The sequence below is a fragment of the Lontra canadensis genome, unplaced genomic scaffold, assembly GCF_010015895.1.
Source record: "Lontra canadensis isolate GAN:19392208 unplaced genomic scaffold, GSC_riverotter_1.0 scaffold133, whole genome shotgun sequence".
NCBI classification, from domain to species: Eukaryota; Metazoa; Chordata; class Mammalia; order Carnivora; family Mustelidae; genus Lontra; species Lontra canadensis.
Window position 1 is genome coordinate 1,825,904 of NW_022631127.1, and position 21,303 is coordinate 1,847,206.

General features: G+C 45.4%; 1 protein-coding gene across 1 annotated transcript in view; it reads left to right on the top strand.

Moving 5' to 3' along the window:
• Positions 1 to 20,926: 20,926 nt before the first annotated feature.
• The window catches only part of MGLL (monoglyceride lipase), a 105,658-nt gene continuing 105,281 nt past the window's right edge, over positions 20,927 to 21,303 (top strand). Inside the window, exon 1 of the mRNA XM_032842847.1 lies at positions 20,927 to 21,106. The gene's annotated coding sequence lies outside the window, so the exon portion shown is untranslated. The remainder of the gene's footprint in view (positions 21,107 to 21,303) is intronic.

Sequence of the window (21,303 nt, forward strand, 5' to 3'; positions counted from 1 at the left end):
AGAGCCTGGCGTTGTTTTCCTGCCCTGGAATGCTGTGGAGTTCAAGGGCTTTTCAGGCTAGTGTGTTCTGTTCCAGTGGGTGTCATGTTTTGCCTTTCTTTTATTCTGTGCCTAATACGCTACCAAATCTAGCAACCCTGCAGGTGCATCTGATACTACTTTTGTCCTAATGCTAATAGTGGTGTTAAAATTAATTTTCTCCTCTCTAGAAATATGAAGTTAGCATTTTCTAGGTTTCAACATGCAACATGTGTGATGAGTCTTGAAGCTCTCCCACACTGATGGGACTGAATCGCCACCCATCCCGGATGCCTCTTAAGGTGGTGGCCTGTGTATTCTCGTATGTAGCCTGGGCTTTATTTTTGCAGAGATTTATCTTAAATGTCCCTCATTTGTAAAAATCCTACAATGAGTCTCTGAAAATTTTCCCCTGCCCAAGTTTTTCCCCCAAGTTGTGGATTTAAAAAAAATTAATTGGCAAAGTGGATTCTCTTCTCTGATCATGCAATATTAAGGTGTATAGAAAGCATATATTTAATCATGGGCTTATTTGCTCATTTTTTGTGTCCTCCAGACAGAGAACATGAGCTGCAAAAAGAGAGGCATCCTGTCTGTTTTATTCTGGCTGTCTTCTCAGCACCTGGCACGTACTTGGGAGGTGCTCAGTACATCTGTGCAATGGCTGAATGGATTGTGTCTCTCCTTTTGTAGACATATTTGCTGCATTAGCCAGCTGCTCTGAACGGGGTCTGCCTCTCCGAATGCAGGAAGAAGCTTGTTCTCTGTGCTCACCCCTCACCCTTCACTCCTCACCCCTCCCTGAGTCGGCGGTACCAGACACCTTTCTGACCCCCGGCCTGCTGCTTTGCCATGCTGTCTCCCGTGGGATGAGTGCTTGTTTGTGTCTTCTTTTGCTTTCTTCTAGGTGTTCTCTCAGTTTAATTAGATTAACTAATTTGTCCATAAGATGAGCCATCCACAAATGCAAATGAGAAGAATTCTATGTTCAGTCCCTGATTATCTCTGGATAGAGTATACATTTTGTGGTCTGTCAGTGGAAGTTTGTAACAGTTTTATTGACCAGATTGAAGTTGATGGGATGCAACCATGATATGTTTTGCCTACAATCTTTTTTCTCAAGCTCTGGTAAATCTATCCCTTAATAATACCTTTGACAGACCTCTGAGCTTTCTGGTCACTCCCATGAATTAAAATGCCCAGTTATCTTAAAAAAAAAAGAAAAAAGATGAGCCATCCAAAATACAGTAACTATTTTGGAAGAGAACTGAGGTTATTTTCAGAAGACAGCATTTTTAAAACATGTTTTTGAACCTGACCAAGAAGGGCCTAAATCAGGACAGGGGCTTCAGAAAGCAGACAAGGAAGGCTGTCGGTTTCTTTATTTTATTTTATTAACATATAATGTATTATTTGCTTCAGGGGTACAGGTCTGTGAATCCTCAGTCTTACACATTTCACAGCACTCACCATAGTGTGCACCCTCCCTAGTGTCCATCACCCAGCCGCCCTATCCCTTCCCACCCCCACCCGCCATCAACCCTCAATTTGTTTCCTGAGATTAAGTGTCTCTTATGGTTTGGCTCCCTCCCCGATCCTATCTTGTTTCATTTTTTCCCTCCCTACCCTCCATGACTCCCTGCCCTGTCTCTCAAATTCCTCATATCAGATATATCATATGAAAATTATCATTCTCTGGTTGACTTATTTCCCTTAGCATACTACCCTCTAGTTCCATCCACATCATTGCAAATGGCAAGATTTTAGGGGTTTTGATGGCTGCATAGTATTCCATTGTAGCTATATACCACATCTTCTTTATCCATTCATCTGTTGATGGACATCTAGGCTCTTTCCATAGTTTGGCTATTGTGGACATTGCTGCTATAAACAGTGGGGTACACGTGCCCTTTCGGATCACTACATTTGTATCTTTAGGGTAAATAACCAATACTGCAATTGCTGGGTCATAGGGTAGGCTGTCAGTTTCTTATGTAATGATGATGTCAGAGGGGAAGGGATGGAGGCAGGGTTGGATGGGGGAAGAGAGAGAAAGACAGAGATTGAGGGCAAAGGGTGAGACTGCATATCATGAAGTTTTCCACAAACACAGAGTTCCATTCAACAAGCGTGGACTAAGCCTGTCCTATGTGCAGGTGCTCTTCTGGACCCCAGAACAAGATAGACAAAGTCCCTATTGTCATGGAATGCTCATCCTAGATCACCACTGTCCAATGGAAACCGACTGAAAGTCACAGATGCAAGCGCCATGTGAAATTGCAAATTTAAGTAAATTTGCAAAGTAAAAAGAAGTAAATGAAATTAATTTCAAGACTAAATTATGGTTAACCCAATACATTAGGTTCACGCAATCAGTCATATAATGCATATAAGATTCTTAGTGATGTATACTTTGCATTCTTTTTTTAGGCTAAGCCTTTGAAATCCAGTGTGTATGTTACACTTAAAACCCTCTTCAGCTCAGACGAGCCATGTTTCAAGTGCTCCATAGCCACATGTGGCCAGTGGCTACCTTGTTGAATGGTGCCATTCTAGATAATAACGATGTAATATATAATAAGTATACTTATAAATTGTATAATTTTAGTATCAAGTATTGCGATATATTGTGAAGTATTCTTAACAGTAAAGGTATTAGCAAGAAAACCAGGAGGATAAAGGGGCCATTTAGCCGGGCTGCTCTCTGTGGAGCTGATGCTTGTGCAGAGACTGGAGGAAGTGAGGGAGGGAGGGAGGGAGCCACGCCGGGGCTAGCGAAAGAGCATCCTAGGTGGAGGGCTCAGCAAGAGCAAAGGCCCTAAGTTGGGACCCCATATGGAGTGGTCAAGTCCTGGCAAGATGGCAGGTGTGGCTGGAGCAAAGAAGGGTGATAATTGGGGAAACCAGTTTAGAGCCATCACAGCTAGGGTCTGACCCCGGGAACCCTGCAGGCCAGGCAGAGAGTTTGGCCTACCATACCCCTGTCTTGTTTCTGGGGGACATGAATCCACGCTCCTGTTTCCTAGATGTTCCATTTTCTTCCCCCGTGTTGAACAGCAAAAGTCTACAAGCCTCTCTCTGCTGCTGTCTTAGGACAGACAATAGCCCTTTAAATGTAGTGGTTGGAGTGTCTTCTCTTTCAGGGTCTCTAACAGTTTCTGTATTACAGCTACAGTCACGTGCCCCGGACCCAGGCACAGCACATCTGGGGTTTGGAGGGCAGCAGAGGCCAACGCACAACTGTTCAAAGGCATTTTCTCCCTGCAAGGTCACGTGTCACTAGCATGCCCTTTGTATTTGCACACATCACAGTCATGTTTAGAAAGAGAGCTACAAATGCATTATCAGCTTTTTTCTAGGGTCAGACACGCAGAACGGTTTTGTCCTTTCTCTTATCCCAGGAAGCCTGACTTAACCAGCTCATCTGCGTGCCACTGATCAACTTAGTCCCCACACTGAACACCGGTGGCATTTGTAGCATGGGGACCACTAGACACCGTCCCCAGGGCTGTGCATCTGGTGAGGTCAGCAAGCACCTGTGGGAGGGAGCGTGCATCCCTAAGGTGGTCTGAGAAGCTCCTGCTGTTTCTTTCCTTAGACTTCCCCAGTACTTTGCCGATGCATTTTGGTCACCCCTTCTCTCTTCCTTCCCCCTTCCCCACCCCCTTCACCTGCAGTGCCTGTCCCCATTGGCCCCATAAACTCTTGCTAGCTCTCTGGGAGGTCAGTGTGGTATGGCCGCCTCCTCTTCCTGCTTTCAGGCAAGCTCTGACCCGTCCTTGGGGAGTCAGCCAAGTTATGCTCATCACTCTCATAAAGTGCTGTAAGATGTTAGGGGCTGTGCCCTGCCCCCCACATCTGATGGGGAGAACCAGCACTCCTAATCACCGCAAGTGTGGGGCTGCTAGCTACGAGAAAACCATGTTTTTTCTAACCTCTCACAGAGAAGTGCTAAATGTTACTGTGGCCTATAGGGACAGCTTTGGGGTACTGGTGCCCTGCTTCCTGCGCCAGGCCACCATGTCTCTCTTCCTGCTCTGACGTCTGTTGTGGGGGGGACCTACAGAAATGCTCCCTACTGTTCCAGCTTAATTTCTAAGCAGAGTTTTAACTTCGGTGTAGAACCACACGTTCTTTCCAACATTTTTGTGAACTTGTTTTCTGTGCCAGAATGTAAAGGATTTTGTCTCTTCCAGCATCTCTTTCCCCTTTGTCACATGCCCAGGGTGTCCCTCTCTTCTTGTGTTTCCTGAGCACAGAGAGGAACGGTTCACAACTACCTATTCAGCTTCAAACCTGGGTGTTTTGGGTTGACACTTCACACATATAAACTGAGGTGGGAAAGATCGGAAAGGTTTTAAAGGGCCGGAAGTGTTTCCTGCTGGGATAGCAACAGTTCAGACACCATATTCGTCAGAGCAAGGAACGCCAGCTGCTGTAACAGACAAAACCCAGAGTCTCAGTGGCCTCATGTGGCAGGAGGCTTTTATTTCTCCTTTGCTCCATGGTTCAATGCAGGTTGCTGGTGGCGGGGCATCTCTCTGCTCCACGTGGTCATCCAAGAGCCAAGGCTCTTCCCATCTGTGGTTCCACACCAGCTTTTAGATATCTTTCACTCTTCCTCTGGCTAGCAGACAGGGAAAGGGAGGGTTTTACAGGCTGGGATGCGGCTCACTTCCCTCCATATTCCACCGGCTAGGAACTCCTGATGCTGCGAGGTGTCTGAGAAGCGCAGTCCAGCTGTGTGCCCATGAATGCTGGCGATCTTCACCACAAATGCAGGTTAAATACATTATGCATCTCACAGTGCTATCCCCTGCTGCACAGGTAGATGAGTCATAGGGGGCTTGAAAACCACGAAGAATGTATCTGTTCTTTGGGGAACACTCTGCCTTAAGTCACTTTGCTGGACAGTTGAATCCCAGCAGTGGACGATCAGGAGGGACCTGAGAACCCCTTTATAGGGGTGGTTTTCTAATAGCCGTGCGATTTCCTATTTTCATGTCTGGATCCCTGATCCCTTTGGAATTTGTTCTTGGGTAAGCTGTGAGCTGTGTTACCTGTTCCCAAACAACCTAACAGTTTCCCAAGGCTGTTTGTTAAAAAGACTCAGTGATTTGAGATGGCATCTTTATCAAATACCAAATTCCTTTATGTGGCTGAGGCTATTTTTGGACTTTCTGTTCTTTTCCGCTGGTCTGCTGGTCTCTTTATGTGCCAGCACCACGCTGTCTAAAAAGGTATGCTTTAACATCTGGTAAGACATTCTTGCCTCTCAGACATTCAATGCTATTCTTGCATTTTTCAAATTAAGAGTTTTAGAATCAATTGGCTAACTCCACAAAGAAGCATGTTGCTATTTTTATTGGGATTGTTTAAACTTTATAAATTAATGTAAGGAAAACCAGCATCTTTATGATGTCATTCTATCCAAGAACAAGGAATGCCTTTCCATTTCTTCACATTTTTTGTCTTTCAAAGGTGTTTATTATGGGTTATGTATATTTCTTCTTCAGTTTATTCCTAAATATTTTGCCTTCTTTGTTGTCATTGTCATTTCTTCCTTAGCATCCTCTGATTATTTTATGTATATAATTATAAATACATATATATGTGTATACTTAAAGGCTATTCTTTCTTTGTGCTAATTTTATATTCTGCTCTCTTATGGAATTTTTTTTCAACATCAATAGTTTTCAATATGCAAATTTCCTGAGAGCCACCTAAGGAATACTTCCCAATAGAGATGCTGAGGTTCCCTCCCTAACCCAAGGTTTCAAGAGGAGGTCAGGGAAGGAGAGTTTTAGCAGCACTCTGCTTCTCTGGTCAAAACCCACTGATTAAGACCCAGACTGTGAGTAGCTCAGATCATGAATCATAGTGGGGCTGGGCCAAGCATGAACATTCAAACTACAGAGACGCACACCTACAAATGGTACAGCAGCCTTGGGCAGCAGAACTGGACACTGAACAGAATACTAGGTCCAGGGGCCTGGCCCTCCAAGTCCTGGGGAGAAGGGAAGACCTCAGAGTAAGCCCCAAAGGGGAGCAGGACAGTGATTGTAGATACCTGTCATTACTTGTTTATAGATTTACGTGTTTATTCTTGAACTTCAGGTGCACAGGGCTGAGCCAATCTTCCCCTCACTCCATGCTACTTTATCACGGTTGGTTCTTTCTTCTTTTACTTACATTTTTCTTCTTTCTTCTTCACATATTATTTTATTGTTTGCTGTTTATTTTTTTGTATTATTTTTCATTTATCATTTTTTGTATCTCCCATCCCTCTCCCAGTTCTCCTTCGAAGGAAATATAGCCCTCCTATCCTGTTTATATTTCATGTTTTAAATATATGTTTTTTACAGAGTGTCTATGTTTTAAAACACATATAAATGGAAGTATGTTCTAGATTTCATTGTTTTTCACTTTGTTCACCAAGTGCTCTGTAAGATCCATCTTTTTACTTTGGGTGTGTCTGACCATTGCTTGGAATTCCATGTGACTTCCTCTGATGTGTCTACTCTCCCAGTGATGGCCACTCTGGACGTGTAGACAGCCCTCCACAAAGAATTGTGCTGCCCCCTCTGGAACTGTGTGAGAACTGGAATGTGAGAGGCTGGCCGTGGGGTACATATACTTCCCTGAGAGTGGCTATCCACTTCCACCAGCTCCCCACCCCCAGTCTTGTCCCTGCTACGAATTCCCATGGCTTGACTTTCACTTTGTGCCAAGCTAATGATGTGCTAATGTTATCTAGTTGTGCGATTCTCTAATGATTGGCTGCTGAATTGGAGCATCTCTTCAATATGCTTGTTAGCTTTTTGGGATTTTCTTCCTAGAAATTCCCTGTTCATATTCATTGCCTATTTCTTAAAAATGAGGACAGGTGTCTTTTTCTTGTTGACTTGCAAGAGTTCCATGTAACCTTTATAAATTAATCCTTTATTTGTGTTTGGCAGATATTCTCACCTTTTCTTTGTCTCCCTCATTTGTCCCTTGGTGTCCCTTGTTGGAAGAAAATCCTTTATTTTAACATAATCAAATCTTTTTTTTTTCTTTTTTTCTCTCTCTCTTTCTCTCTCTCTCTCTTTTCTTCTTTTCTTTCTTTCTTCCTTTCTTCCTTCCTCATTCCCTCCCTCCCTCCTTGCTTGCTTACTTACTTGCTTTCTGATAGTATTCGTTTTTAAAATTTAATTGAAGACATTCTTTCCTTCACCTGGGTAACAAAGATATTCTCTTGCCTTCTTTTAATTTTTTAAGTCTATCTTTCACTTTTGGGCATCCTGTCCAAGTGACAGTAAGTAAAGATTCAGTGTTATTTTTCCAATACCATTTACTAAGTTCTTTGCCACCTCTGGCTCTTTCTTGTTTGTGCGGAGAAGCTGGTGATTCAACGGCATTCATATCTGGGTTGAAAATATTATGATCAATTATATACACATCCCTAAATTTAAGTCACACATTCTGTCATTTTGGATGTTCTTAATCCTTTTGTTTTAATAGTTTGAAGCTCTTTTAGGTGTTGAGAGGTAACACCTGTGTCCTGGTAGACTAGGGTTGCCAGATTTGGCAAATAAAAGTATAGAATGCTTGGTTACATTTGCATTTTGAATAAACAATGAGTAACTTTTTAATAAATATGTCCCAAATATTGCCTGGGATGTACTAATAAACTGAAAATTAAGTCACTGTTTATCTGAAATTTAGGTGGAGCTAGTTAGAAAAGGAATAGCGAATAAAGCCAAAAGCCAGCAGAAGAAGCGAACTAATAAAGGTAGAACAGAAATAAATGATCTAGAAACAAACAAACAAAACAAACAAAAAAAAAAGTAGAATGGATCAATGAAACTAAGGAGCTGGTTCTTTGAAAGAGTTAATAAAATTGATAAACCCCTAGCCAGAATTATCAAAAAGAAAAGAGAAAAGACCCAAATAAATAGATGGAACAAACTTCCTGAATCTTGTCAGACCACCTACAGGAATGTGTCTTGACTGAGTCTTCCTGCCCTCCCTCACCCCTCTGCCCTTGTCCCTGTTAGGCACAAGGACATTGGTTATACACTATTCCCAGCCGGCATGGCTCAGTTCTTGACCTGAGTCTTTCCAAATAAGGTATCCTTTAATGAATATCTCAGTATTTCACCTAAGGGTTTAACTAACACTTCTCAAATGTTAACATGTTCATGAATGACCTGGCAGCCCTGTTGAAATGGCAGACTGTTACGGTGGGTCTGGAGTGGGGTGTGGAATTCCCTATTTCTAATAAGCTCCTGGCACAAGCTCATGCCGCTGGTCCATGGACCATACTCCAGTAGTAAGGACCCGCTGGGTGCCTGTGCTCAACCCTACCCCTAGGTGTCAAACCATCGGGACTTTGGGAACCAGAGCCTAAAATGGCCTACTCACGTTCCTTTCCTCCATGCCAATGCCTGGAAGGGGACAAGAGTCCGCATTAGAGAGAAGATAAGCTTCAGGTCACAGGCTTGGGATTCTGCTGGAATCTTCACACATCCTTCATGGTTGTTGAAGATGAACGTTGCCATCATGTGACTTCCTGTATGGACCGTGGCGCTATCCTTCACAGCCTGTTCACACGTACACCCTCCTTGGGGTGCTCCCCTCCCTGGCTGCGATGATAGCTTTCTTGGTCCTCTTGCTCATTAGACTGCAAATCACATGAGAGGAAAGATGGTGGGTTTAGCTCTGCACCCCAGCATCCAGCACCATGTCTGGCCTGAAGCAGCTGCTGAGTAAATTCAAGTTACATGAAGGAAAGAAAGAAGAAACAAATAGTGACTTCTATTGCCAAGATGGTCCTTGAAGCCATGTTTTGATTCACTTTCAAGGGCTCCCTGTGCAGGATTGTTTTGCTCTGGCCATGGGTGGACTTTCCTAAGGGAGGAATGAGTCCTGGGAAGTTTCCCTCTGTTTCCTGTTCTCCTATTCCCGAGCTGTCAGCTGCCTCATACCATCCACCTACCAGACTCTTGGGGACTTAAATAGGCCAATTCTGACAGAATTCCTATTTCCCAGTGTTCCAGCTGCTGAGCCTTCTCCATGCTGATCTGGAGAGACTCCTTGGTCTTTGGTCTCTTCAGCTCTTTCCCTTTTCCCCAGACATCTCAACAGCGAGCCCGGCAGCTCCAGCTCCCCGCATCTCTGACCCTCCTTCTACCTGCCAGTTCCCAATGGCTCTGAAAGCCAAAGACAACCAGTTAAGTTGTATTGGTCAATGTTCTTTGATGGCAAGCAACAGAAATCAAATATGGCTGATGTAAGCCCGAGGGGCCTTTCTTAGAGGTCTGTTGGGTTGCTCACAGAACACAGTAAAGACTAGAAGGCCTGGCTTGGTGCAACTACTGTGGCATGCAACAGAGGTACTCAGAAAGAAAGCCTGAGAATGAGTGAGCTCTGCCTTGGCCTCCTAGCCCACGTCATTCTGCTCAAAAGTTAGTCAGAGACAGTGCGGTGGCTTCCATGTCCCTGGTTGGCCAGAGTGATGCAGGCACTTTGACAGTTGCCCCAAGAACTCATACAGCGGTGGAGGGCTCCTTAAAAGGAAATACAGCTGTGGTTGGAAAGGAGCAAGTATTGCCTGGTGGTCAGCAAACAAACAAATCAAAGAAAACCAATGACCGCATAGACCTCTTCCAGATTTGAAGGAAATAAGGGGAAATCTGAGGCAGGTCTCTGGCAGGATGTAGCTGAGAGACCTCTGAGTATCTTCATTCTTTCCAGTTGCTTTCCATAACAGAAACACTAAGAACCCATTAGGAATCTAGTTCCCCCAAGATACAAAAGGTGGGGCCCAGGCTCTTTTTCTAATTCAGATTTGGCCACCAAATTGCTGTACAACCTTGGGTAAGTCACCTCACCTCTCTGTCTCAGTTGCTTTACCTGTATAATGATGGCCTTAGATTCCGTGACATCTAGGACTTCTTCCAGCTATAAAATCCTCCCCAAAGCTTGCCAATTTTGTTTTTACACTGAAATATACATTTAATATTGTATAAGGTAACACGATTTCAGAAGACACAGAGTTCTCAGGTGTATGGTATTTGCAAAGGCAACTTAGAGGGGACACTTGATGTTGTGCTACAAATAATAGTAACAATGATTATAACAATGTACCGCATAAATAAAGGATTTGTTAGATGCCAAGCATTGTTCTGAGCATGTTAATGTGTTAATTCATTAAATCTTCACAAGTTCTATTATTACTTCAATTTTACTGATAAGGAAATGGAAGCACAGAGAGGCTGAGTAACTTGCCCAAGGTCACAAAGCTTCTAAGTCCGAGAGCTGGGTCAGACCCCGGGTCTGTGCCTTTAACAATCATACCACATGGCTTCTTTAACCCAAACCAGCCAATTAAAAACAAATCAGAAAAAAAAAAAAAAAGAGCTGCTGTTTAGAAAAACCCTGCAGTGTGCTCCTCCCCCTCCCCAGCCTTGCCCAGATTATCTGGAAATTTCTATACATATGTAGCAGTCTCGGCCGTTACTCAACCCATCCCTGGACTTTCCCTGCCTAATCATAACTACTACCTCATTTGCCTTCAAAGACCAAAACCTAGCATTAGGTCAATCGCTTCTATTTCAAAAGAAGCCAAAAAAAAAAAAAAATTTTTTTTTTTTTTTCAAAAAACAAAGTAGAAAGACATACGTGTGTGACATGCCACCGTTACTTGCTAGCAGGGGTCCATTTTATTTGTGCTTATAATGACCCCAAAGGAATATTTTTCAGCATGCAGAACTTTTAACCGCTCCATTAACCAGATTAGTCAGTGCAGGAATTTCTCCTTTACCGCTGAGAACAGATCTCGTTATAGTGATTGGGCCCACTTACTAATTGCTGGCTTTCTGGACTTGCCAAATGCATTTAAAGAAGGTGGTGTGTAGGTGGGGGACCAGTATTTCCATCTTGGTAAATTTGATTGTGCTTAATGGCCTTTCCTAATAGGGCTGGCCCTGGTGCTTAAATACATAGCAAAAATAGCCAGCCACAGAATGTCTCTGAGAGCTTGAAGCGACCCTGGGAGAACTTCGGCCAATCCTATGATGACCCACGGGAAGCTGAAGCCCAGAAGTGCAGTAGTAGGCTGGTATGGAAGGAGCCCTCACCAGAAAAGGCAGATTTGAGGCCCAGCACGGGAGGCAGGGAGGCCAGGCCCACATGCAACTCTCCCACTTCTGTGTCCCCACCACGGACACCACAGCTTTGCATTCTCTATGTCCTGCATGCTCTGCAATTTACCTGATATCTTTCTTTAAATCAACCCCTGCTTTAAACTCCTTGTCTTTTTCAAAGTTTTCTGTAAATAGAAAATGAACCCTTTCCACACATTTAAGGTAACCCTATAAATAAAATGAATGATAACAGGAACAAAGCCAAGTGGCGTAAAAGGGAGAGGCGCGAACATTGGAACGTTACCCACGAGTAAAAACCTAACAAAGACTTTGTTTTTGACTCATCAGAAAGATGAAAGAGAAGAGGGCCTTTCTCACTGTGAAGCTGAGTATTATTTAATCCCTGAGTGTTGAACACCTAAATCCATTTTCCCTAGCAGCCTGGGCTTACACCAGCCTGTCGAAAAGGACAGAACTCAGCAGGTGCACACCTCGGGTCCAGAGGCTGGCTCTGTCCCTTCCCCACATACAGCCTTAGGCAAGTCAAGGGACCAGTGCGGTCTCCTCAGCTGTAAAATCCCTGTGGGGGCCCTCCCACAGGGCCTCTGTGGCAATGGTGCTAGTGTTGACAAAGGTGGCTATTCATCTACCTCTCTATTTGGATTTCAACAGATGCAACTTCTGTGGGAACCACGGTAAAAGGATCAGAAATTCCCTATTTTGTTTTTCCTGCTCGATTCCTAGTGGTCAAGGAAAGGCCGGAAATTGCCTTGACTGCTACACCTGCTGTTCTGGGATTATCTCTTCTAATGACATTGCCCTTCCATTGACGTGGAAGGGTAGATGGAGGGCAGAGCCAGCTTTCTGGAACTTTCCTGCACTCACACATGTGCTAGAACTTATTTCACATTTAGTACCCAGCAGCCCTCTCTTAACTATGGAGATCAGAGGCCCCAAATCTCTACAGGAAGAATTTTTTATTTTTATTTGTTTTAAAGATTTTATTTATTTATCTGACAGAGAAAGACACAGTGAAAGAAGGAACACAAGCAGGGGGAGTGGGAGAGGGAGAAGCAAGCTTCCCACTCGGAAGCCTGATGGGGGGCTCCATCTCAGGACCCGAGGATCGTGACCTGAGCTGAAGGCAGTCACTTAACCAACTGAGCCACCCAGGCACCCCTATTTTTATTTTTTTTAAAGACTGTATATTTATTTGAGAGAGAGAGAGAAATCACAAGGGGCAAGGAGGGGCAGAGGGTGAGGGAGTAGCAGACTCCTCACTGAGCAGGGAGCCCAACATGGGGCTTGATCCCAGGACCCTGAGATCATGACCTGAGCGGAAGGTAGACACTTAGCCGATGGAGCCGCCCAGGTGCTCCTACAGGAAGAATTTATGAATAAGGATCTTTTTTATGGAAAAAAAAAATAGGGAAAGGGGCCAAGGCAGAAATGATTTGGGGAAAATTTTTACAACCATTTCAATAAGACGGAACAACAAAATCAACACACCTTGTCACAACAACATTAAGAATATTTATGACCTCTCCGTAACAACACTGGGTACATGACTTGGTTGGTTTTGGCCTCCAGTAAATTCTTTTTTTGTAGGTATTGTATAGAGTACAAAGTGTTTCTTTTTTCCTTTCCCTTTGTTTTGGAAAAACCCAGTAGTCACCCTGAGTAGGGGAAAACCCCAGTTCTCTCCGGTAGTGTCTCCTTTACTTTTACACAGAACACTTCCCTTATGGCACTCCTGGTCACCAAACGTGGGGTTTTCCCTGCACCAAACAAGTCTGTGACATCAGATGGGGGTCCTATGATCTAACTCAGTTCTGACTATGTCTACCTAGAGGTAGTGGAAACCTGCTAAGTCACAACGCAAAGGCCATTCATTGGGGCCATTGAGGCAACAGACCTTCTCACTTGCCCTGAAGAGATGTTTCTCAAGCCCTGTCCTTAACACCAACACACAACAGTTTGGTCCCACCTCTTCAAGAAGCCAGGCAATGGGAACCCCACAGAGACGCAGATAGTCCCCTCTGATGCCCTTGCTTCTTACTTTCTCCATTCCTCCTCAAGGTATTTCTGGCATGTTCTACTCTCCTCAGACCTCAGAGCACCTATCGAAAGCCACACAAGACCCTGCTGGGTGGCTGCCTCCCAGGACAGGAACCAGGACTCAGGAGTGGGAAGGAGACTCACCACTCACTGTTAAGTCTGGTTCTCATCAGAACTTCTCCCACATGTGTAAATTCCCTTAACTTAATGGTGACATTGTCTCACATTTTGCCTACCTAGAGCCAGGCATTGTGCAAGGCAATGGACCTGCTCTATTCCAGTCAGTGCCACGAACTAGATAGGATTCTTAACTACCCTCTTTTTGCATAGGCATAAAGAAGTTAAACCAATCATCCAAGATTGTGTAGTTCAAGTCACCAGAGCTGGGGACCAAATCTAGGTCAGCCGACTCTGAAATGCACAGAATTCGCCACTATATACCATTACCTCTTCTACACAAAAAACATCTTGCAACAGTTGTCTCCACTCACTTTCCACCCATGGCATAGCTCAGTGTAGGCTATCTTTTGTCCTGGTTAAACCACGAACTGGGTTCTCTCCAAGGTCACATATGACCTCCTTGTCATTAAATCTATCGAACCTATTCCAGTCCTCTTGTTTGATGTCTGGACACCATTTGACCTTGTTGGTCCTTCTTACAACATGCTGTACCTTTAGATTCTGTGAAATACACCTTCCAAGGGATCTTCTTCTGTTCCTATCACCTTGGCAAAGTCTCCCTCTCCCCATCATCCTCCTCCTTCTCACAAGGATCTCTCCTGGGTTCATGGTTCCTGGGCAATTGAATCCATTCCCATGACATCAAGTACCACTTACTTCCAAGCCCTCCTCTCTGTCCCAACTCTCCTGCTGTGTCAGCTACTACCCATCAGGCTTTGGCTTGGATGTCCCAGAGAGGCCAAAAGTCCAGAACTACACATCATATCTCATCAACCACCACCAAAACCTACCCCCTTCCTCATGTTCTGACCCAGTGAAATAAACCAGACACTCAAGGGTTAGCTTTTTAATTTTTTAAAAAATTTTTATTGCAGTGTTGTTAACATACAGTGTTATATTGGTTTCAGATGTACAATATGTGATTCCACACTTACATACAACACACCCTGCTCATTCCAAGTGTCCTCCTTCATCCCCATCACCTATTTCACCCATCTCCCTCCCACCTTCACTCTGGTAGCCCTCTATGATCAAAGAGCCTGTTTGGGGGTTCCCCCCCCCTTTTCCCCTTTGCTTGTTTTTCTTTCTTAAATTCCACATATGAGTGAGATCATATGGTATTTATCTTTCTCTGACTGATTTTGGTTAGCATTACACTCCCTAGTTCCATCCATGTCATTGCAAATGGCAAGATTTCACTCTTTTTGTGGCTGAATAATATTCCACTCTATACATATATCACATCTTTATCTCTTCATCCCCCTTTGTTGGACACTTGGGCTCCTTCCATATCTTGGCTATTGTTAATAGTGCTGCTATAAACATAGGGACAAATGTATCCCTCTGAATTAGTGTTTTTGAATTCTTTGGGCAAATACGTAGTAGTGTGACTACTGGATCATAGGGCAGTTCTAAGTTTAACTTCTTCAGGAGCCTCAATACAGTTTTCCACAGTGGCTGCCCCAGTTTGTTGGTTTTTGTCCCACCAACAGTGCACAAATGTTCCTTTTCTCCATATGCTGGCCAACCCTTGTTGTTTCTTTGTGTTTTTTATTTTAGCCACTCTGACAGGTGTTGTATCCTGTGACCTTATTAAATTCTCATAGTTTTTTGGTGGAGTCTTTAGGGTTTCTTCTATATAGTATCATGTCATCTGCAAATAATGAAAGTTTTACTTCTTCCTTACCAATTCAGATGCCTTTTATTCCTTTTTCTTGCCTGATTGCTGTGGCGAGGACTTCCAATATTATGTTGAAAAAAAGTGGTAAGAATGGACGTCCTGATCTTGTTCCTGACCTTAGGGAAAAAGTTCTCAGTTTTTCTCCACTGAGTGTGATGTTAGGTGTGGGGTTTTTTTCATATCTGTCTGGCCTTTATTAAATTGAGGTATGTTCCCTCTAAACCTACTTTGTTGAAGGTTTTTATCATGAATGGATGTTATACTTGGTCAAATGATTTTTCTGCATCTATTGAAGTGATCATATGGTTTTTATCCTTTCTCTTATTGATGTGATGTGTCACACTGACTGATTTGCAAATATTGAACCATCCTTGCAACCCAGGAACAAGGCCCACTTGATCCTGGTGAATGATTCTTTTTAATGTACTGCTGGATTCAGTTTGCTAATATTTTATTGAGGAGTTTTGTACTTACATTCATCAGAAATATTGGCCTATAGTTCTCCTCTTTGTATTGTCTTCATCCGGTTTAGTATCAGGCTAATGCTGGCCTCATAGAATGAATTTGGAGAGTTAGTTTTTCTTTAGTTGGGTGCAGCAGAGGGTCTAGCAAAAGGGTAGAAGCATGCACCACCCGAAGCCGGCAGTTTCCATCCAGCAGCAGTGCTGACCACCATCAGGCACAAATGTGGCCCTCGTGTTGCCAGGCTGTTGGCCTTTTGGAGGAAATCCAGAGACCAGCACTATCACATGGAATGTGGACTACTAACGCAAATATTTCGAAAGCACAGCAATGGTCAATCTCAACCTCCTGCAGACCAGATACAATGCACAGGCTGCCAAGTTACACTTCTGCCTGCCCACTCTCCTGATGTCAGTGTGCTCTAGCCCAGTGCAAGGTGCAACTCCCACATCTCTGGTCTGACCTTTCTCTTAGTTCGAGACCCACAAGTCCAGCCTCCCTTATCTTGTGCCCAACATATCCAGCACTGCGGCCCCCTGTGACCACATCTCTCCACTTGTCAAGAGAAGTTGGGAATCTGGATTTGCATGTGAAATTACCAATTAAAAAATTTCAAATGAAAAATTTTCTTCAGGGCACCAGCGTGGGGGGGAGCTTAGTCAGTTAAACATCCACCTTCGCCTCGGGTCATGATCCCAGGGTCCCAGGATTGAGTCCCACATTGGGCTCCCTGCTCAGCAGGGAGTCTGCTTCTCCCTCTCCTCCTGCCCCACCCCCCCACTTGTGCGTGCTCTCTCTCTTTCTCACACTCTCTCTTTCTCTCTAATAAATTTTTTAAAATCTTAAATTTTTCTCCTTCGGACAAAAAGTACCTTTCATGGGCCACTGAGGTGCCACCCTGCATTTAGGCAAGCTGACTGCCCACCAGGCACTGAGCTTAGTGCTACACAGACATGATCTCAACTGACCATGGCCAAGGCCAGCAGTGGGTATTCGTATCCCCCCATTTCAGGTGAGGAGACAGTCTCAGGAAGGCCAAGTAAGTCGCTGGATGTACACAACTGGCCAATGGAGCATATTTCAGAGTTTAGGTATTTTAATCTGATTTCCCTTCTAAGTTTGTTCAAAGTCTTACCTCTTCTCTATCATTCACTCTAATAACCATCTTCATTCCCAGCCTCCACCTCTCTCCATCCAGAAGTGACCCACAGTTGAGGTATACAGCACCCCAAAGTCCTGGGATTGTAAAAAGTTATAGAAGTTAATTTGCCCTTGCCAAAATTTCTAATAAGAGAAACTCTTGGCTTTCTTATTGTCTCCTAGTTTTTTCCTACTTCCTTCCTCCCCACAGCTATTTCCAGCATGTTCCATTCAGCTCAAACCTTAGAGCATTTCTGGAAAGCCACACAAGACACCAGAGGTAGCAGAAAGATACCGCTTTTATTTGAATTGCTGCCCTATCCTTTCATCCCAAGCTGTAGGGACAGATCCTGCCAACTGGCACTCTTCTGGAAGATGATTGTCTCTAGAGTGTTCTGATCTAGAGAGACTGGGTCCTGAGGTCTCTGTGGGCACATGGGTAGGCAAGGAATGCTGGATTATATAGCCAGATATGGAACATCTGTATTTGCAATGGTACAGGAGATGTGCTTTTCCCTACTCCTCCCAGTAAGTCCAACTAAAAACCCTGTACATCATATATAAAACAAAGTGAAGGAGACTCTGAAAGGGGAGAGAAAAGGCAGACCAGCTAGAGACCTCAGGAGCAAAGGAACAACATGGAGGTGAGTGCCTGGATTTTTGTTTTGCCTCAGATATTCCAGTCTTGGAGCTGGAGAAGCCAGCAACCCAGAAACATCATGGGCACAGACCAAACAATACCCAACCAACCAAAGCCTGCTCTTTCAAGCCAAAGGACCAGGAGAGAGAAAGCTGAACAAGACAGAAAAGTTTCAGATGTTGACCTTTCTATACTAGTCAAATAACACAGAAGAAAAACATGGTGCAGTTCCACCCACCAAGGCTGAGTAGGCAACCTGGGCTTCTAGCTCTACCTGGGAGTAATGAGGCCACACCCACCCATCCTCTGGCCTGCAGCAGTGTCAGAGAGGACCAGCTAAGACAGCAGATTTCAATAAAATCCAGAGTCTCACCACATAATACAATACTAGACCATTTGGGTTTCCAAAGAAAATCACACAGCTCACCAAGAACCACAGAAGACCTGAAATTGAATGAAAAAAGACAATGACTAGACGGTATAAGAAAGAACAGAAACTTTAAGGCAGCCATGATAAAAATGTTTCAAGGGACAATTACAAACATGGCTGAAACTAATGGAAAATAGAAAGTCTCAGCTGAGGAAGAACCAAAGGGGGAAATTGTAGAGCTGACAAATTCAATAGCTGAATTCAAAAAGCTCAGAGGATGGGTTCAGAGGCAGAATGGAGGGGAGAGAGAAAAGAAGCAGTGAACTAGAAGACAGGGCACTAGAAATTACCTCATCTGGACAATAGAGAGAAAATAGGAAAACAAATGAAGAGAGCCTCAGAGACCTATGGGACTATAACAAGAGATCTAACATCATATCATTGTGCCCCAGATGGAGAGGAAGAGAAAAGACAGTGGGGAGGACAAGGTTAAAGTAAAGAAAGAGACAACACTGAAAGCTAACAAGGACACAGAGAGAATGGCTCTCTCACACATTCTGGGTGGGCATGTGAAAGGGCACAGCCGCACTGGAACACATTTGGGTAGGCTCTTTTTTTTTTTTTTTTTTTTAAGATTTCATTTATTTATTTGACAGACGAGATCACAAGTAAGCAGACAAGCAGGAAGAGAGAGAGGAGGAAGCAGGTTCCCTGCTGAGCAGAGAGCCCGATATGGGACTCGATCCCAGGACCCTGAGATCATGACCTGAGCTGAAGGCAGAGGCTTTAACCCACTGAGCCACTCAGGCATCCCTGGGCAGGATCTTAAACAACATGCAATTTCTGCAGTCAAATGCTCTACCCCTGAGCTATTCCCCAAACAACATGCAATTTCTGTATGGCCCAGCAATTACCCTTTTGGGAAATGGAAGACTCATGTTCCCACAAAAACCTCTACATGGGCTGCGACAGCAGCTTTATTCATGATAGCTCAAAGGGGTAATGACACAAAAGTCCCTCAATGAACTGTGTGGTTCATCCATACCATAGAATGCTACACACAACCACCGGAAATGCCGAAAGAAAACAGTGAATCCTAAATGATCATGTACTGTGTGATTTAAGTCATAGAACGTTCTCGAAATGAGAAAATTTTAGTAACAGAGAACAAATTAAGCACCTGGCACAGGTTATAAAGGAAAGGGGGGTGGGAAGGAAGTAGCTCTGGCTATAGAAGGGCAGCATAATGTTCTGGAATGTTCTGCATCTTGACTGTATCAATGTCGGTATCCTGATTGTGATACTGTCCTACAGTTTCCCAAGATGTTACCACTGGGGAAAACTGGGTAAAGGACACATAGCATTTCTCTGTATTATTTGTTACCAACTGCTGTGAATCTACCAGTATCTGAAAATAAAAAGTTTACTTCAAGAAAAAAAAAAAAGCCAGATATACAAGAGCAGAGTCTCAGTGTCTTCAGTCCTGGTTTCCCAACCTGCTGACGGCACACCACGCTCTCATTTATCCTGGTAACAGAGCAAACAAATCCTCAAACTCTCTACCACCATTTCTACAGAGGCTCTGCTGAAAATTTCAGCAAAATATGTCCTCCAAACTTTCACACTATTTAAAGTTTTGGAATGTTGGAGCTGGAAAAAAAAAAACAACAGCCACAGCCAAGGTTTATGGGTGGGCTCTGGCCCCTCCAACCTCTCTATCAGATCCCCAATTGCCCCTTGAAGAAATTACCATCCAAGTAGATACAATGTACTTAGCAGGGCCAGCGGGAAGGCGGGGCCCCCAGCTCCCTGCCCCAGGGCTGCTGGCTCTGGACCCGGCCTGCACGGCTGTTGTAAACTGCTCCTGGGTGAAGTCACTTAGCTGTCCCTTCTCTGTCCCAAGCCTGATGAACTGCCTGAGGCCAGAGAGCTGGCGAGCCACTGGGCGGCACTTAAAACCCAGAGCTTCTCAAAGGCTATTGTTTTAGTTCTTAAGTTAGATCACAGGCTCTAAGCAGCCTGGGCCCCCTACACTCCCACAATGTGACATTGAGATACGGGTTTCTGGAGGACAGCAGTTCTTTTCATCATTGCTATGGTGTAAAGTTATTTGTGAAAAGAAGGAAAGGCACAGAGGCCAGCTGAGGTCAGTGTGAGCTGAGGACATTTGTCACACTCCTTGGGGACACAGGTATTGTCGTACCCAGGCTGCCGGTGAGGAGATTAAGTCCCACAGGACAAATGGAGGAGCTAGAGCAGGTGTTCTGACTCTAAGTGCAGTGCTGGTTCCTGTAACCCCACAGGCTATGTTGCTAGTTGTACTGGAGAGCGCTCAGACCCTCCCTTGGCTTGTGTTGACGCACCAGAAATTTTGTGTGGGGGCCTACCTCCAGGGACCGGGGGACGGTTGCTGGGGATGCAAGCAGAGGGACAAGTCCTCCAACAGTCTGCCTCCACCCTACCACCTAGGTGCACCCCCACCCCAACTTTTTATGTGTGTCTGACCATGTGTGTCTCTGTGGGGGTGTGAATGTGTGTGTGTGTGTATGTGTGTGTATGTGTGCGATATGTGTGTCTGCCCATGTGTGCATGTCATGTTTGTGTGCTTGGTGAGGTCTACGGGTGTCTGCACATGAGTGTGTCACACTGTGTTCCTTTCTGTGTGTGTCTGTGTAGGTTTGTGTATCTCCGTGGCCCCCACATGTCAGTCTTTGTGTACTGAGTATGGATGTGCTTGTGTGTCTGTCTCTCTGTGTGGCATGTCATTTACGTGTCTGTATGTGTCCATGCATGTATATCTGTAGGCACGTCTATGCACATGCCTGTATGTGTGTGTGTCCTTGTGAACATGGAGTGTCTACATGTTATCTGTATGTGTTCCTGTGTGTTGTCTGTGTCTGTACGTGTAGTACCCGGGTGTGGGTCTGGGCACGTATGTGGTCCGTGTGTATGTATGTGTGCAGTCTGTATGTGCGGTGTGCGCGTGGGTCCCTACGTGGGTCTGTGTGCGCTAGGTGTGTTGCGCGTGGGTGTGGCAAGTCCTCCCGCGCTGACACTCTAGTGAGCCCAGCTGGATTCCAGGCTTGGTGATGGTCCCCGGGGCGGCCACCCCGGGGCGCGGCCTCCCGCGAGGCCAGGCGGGGAGGAGCGCGTGGCTGGGTCCGCGGGCTGTGCCCCCCGCTCCTCCCCGCGGGGCCGGGCACACGTGGGCCCCGGGCGCCGCCTCTCCGCACCGCCTGCCGGTCCCGCGCGTCCCCACCCACCTCGGGCCGCCCCCGCCGCCAAGCCGGCCCGGGGATAAAGTGGCAGCGCAGACGCCGCGCCCTGTCGCCGCGGAGTCGGCGGCGCGCAGCTCGGCCCGACACCGGCCCGCCGCAGACGAGGACCCGCGGCGCTCGGGGAACGCGACAGCGGCGCTTGTGGCCCCGGTAACTGCCTCCCGTCCCCTGCCCCAGCCAGCAAGTGTCGTCCCTAGGGGTGGGGAGCAGCCTCGGGGGTCCCCCGCACGCTCGGCGTGGGCTCCCGCGCCCCCTGGTGCGCGCGCGTGTGTGCGCGCGTGTCTGTGTGGTGCGCGTGTTTGTGTGCGCGCGTGTGTGCGCGCGCCCTCTCCTGCTCCCTCGCACCA